Source organism: Larimichthys crocea, chromosome II, assembly GCF_000972845.2.
Source record: "Larimichthys crocea isolate SSNF chromosome II, L_crocea_2.0, whole genome shotgun sequence".
NCBI lineage: Eukaryota > Metazoa > Chordata > Actinopteri > Sciaenidae > Larimichthys > Larimichthys crocea.
The window spans coordinates 3,366,805-3,369,092 of NC_040012.1; the positions used below are offsets into that span (position 1 = coordinate 3,366,805).

General features: G+C 42.4%; 1 long non-coding RNA gene across 1 annotated transcript; it reads right to left on the reverse strand.

Moving 5' to 3' along the window:
• Positions 1–453: 453 nt before the first annotated feature.
• Positions 454–1,861, reverse strand: LOC113747679 (uncharacterized). The gene is made up of 3 exons (XR_003463776.1): positions 1,705–1,861; positions 965–1,063; positions 454–874 (listed from the first exon to the last, which is right to left on the reverse strand). It is a non-coding gene; the product is annotated as an uncharacterized LOC113747679 (long non-coding RNA).
• Positions 1,862–2,288: the final 427 nt, after the last annotated feature.

Consider the following 2,288-nt stretch of genomic DNA (forward strand, 5'->3'; position numbering starts at 1 on the left):
GTTTTATGTTCAACCAAGCTTTGGAACTGATCCAAATGTCAGTCACTGTCAGGACACGACTTCCTCAATCACAAATGCCCAAAGTAACTTTCATAGTTTGCCACACGCTGAAAAAACCTAAAATGGACAAACACATCGGAATATGCAGAAGTAGGATAGAGAGGAAAACAAATATTTTACAGTTTGCGATCCCAAACCTTATTTTGGCTTCTGTCTTTTCTATTTAATGAATTAACTTCCTTTCTGTGACATTTTGCTGATACTTAAGCGACTCTTTGAGTTGATTTTTCACTGAGTTGAGTGTATTTAAAGAGCTTCTAGGTTTAAAATAGAGAGTTAGAGAGTAGAGAGCATGTTAACAGAGCACCAACATCTGGAGGATTTCCAATGTGTGCTTAAATGGTCCAAAGACAAAACAGGGATGCAACATAGCAGCAATTCACAAGCAAGCAAGGTTTCCCTGGGTCCTGTTTTATTTTGGGTTACCAGTGGAATGAAGCCCTTGGTGCCTCGTACTTTACTCTAATTTGGCTTCGCAGGACGATTCATCATGTGGCCATTAAACTCTGCAGCTCCTCACAATCCCAGCATTCAACAGCGATGTAAAACACCAGAGGCAGACTGAGTCTGGGTCACGGAGTCACTTTCCAAATATCGTACAGTTGCTGTATGCATGACTAAATCCCTGTCAGAGAGATACCAACAGTCCCCTCGGCTCATCTTCGTAGGAACAATTCCCCAAAGCCTCGTAGTCCTCACTGTGGGCTCCAGACATGTGTAATTAGGTATAAAATACAGCTGTGTTGAGGGCGGGGTGGGCCCAAGCCACGTTAGCACGGAGGGGAGCTGAGCCTCAGAGCCGTAGAGCCTTGAGCTGCCAGTGCACAGAGACAATTAGGTCCAAATGAAAAATTGATTTCCACTCATACTGAATGGATGTTAAAACAAAGCACGTAATAAATACCATCTGGTGACAGGCAGGAGTGCTGGCCACAGCAGACGAAGCCCCTTGTTAGCCTCGGCAGCGCCAGCGTATCGATTGCTTGCGGTGACAAAGGCGACTCTAAACGGGGCCGAGAAGATATATAATTCAATAAACATATCAGAACGCCTTAGACTGTACATGGCAACATGGGCACATCAGTGCCACCTTTAATATGTTCCTGTTGGTTGTTCGGTTGGTCGGTAGCCTGCAGACAATTGATGGAGTGAACGTGGAGCTTACATGGATCAAAATATTGAGTTATGCACCAAGGCCGCGCTGTGTTGTTCGAGGCAGGATCACATGTATGAATTTGTGCTCAGACGTGTTGATGTTCAGTCTTTTTAAAGAGTCCTGAACGTGCTTTAAGCCCCTACAAACCCAGTTATTCCTTTATATTTTCCTTTTAGTTTTAAGGGTGGAAAGTTATTACATTTATGTATTTTATAGATTTATTTTGTGTTAATTTATATGTTTGTATTCACGTCAGCTCAGTGTTTTCATTATTCAGTGAGTCTTAATCATTCCCTTAAAACTCAGCCTGCTGTATTCGGGATCTTTAGGATTTAAATTTAAGTTCATGGGTTAAATTTGCCTGCAGAGCATGAACATGTTAAATGTAATCCAATTACTAATTAGTCAGTAACCTTATCCAAGCATAACAATATTAAAGCAATGTAACTCGATTAGGGCGGCACGGCAAGAAGGTTCCTGGTTCGAACCTCAGCTGAGGGCCCCGTGTCTGCGTGGGTCCTCCCCAGGTTGTCGGTTGTTCGTGACTTGTCCAGGGTGTACTCGGCCTCTCGCCCAAAGTCAGCTGTGATAGGCTCCAATCCCCGACGTGTCCCTGATGAGGAGGATAAGCGGTTGCAGATAATGGATGAACACTTTTTGTTACTTTTGGATTATTTCAAATGCAAGTAAAGACAAGAACAAACGACAGAACAGTGTAACCTTGGAAAGGAATTCAAGATATTTAGCAACAAAAACGTGTCAAAGATTCAGATTCAGACAGTTTTCACAGCTGGGAGGCAGCTTGCATGTTGCTTTCTGCTTTTAAAGGTGAAACAGTGGTGAAACTTTCACGCACTGAAAGCTTTTTTAAACTCTTCTTCTACTATGATGTCACCTTAAAGTCTGGACTAAATATAAATACCTTTTGGGTTACAGTTTCAGTTTTTCTGTATCCTGATTACGTAACACTGTTAAATGTTTGTTCATGACTGATCTGCCGATGTGTGAATGGAACATTTAAAGGAACGGGAAGTGGTCCATCTAAATTAAAATGCAGCCAACATCTCGACTC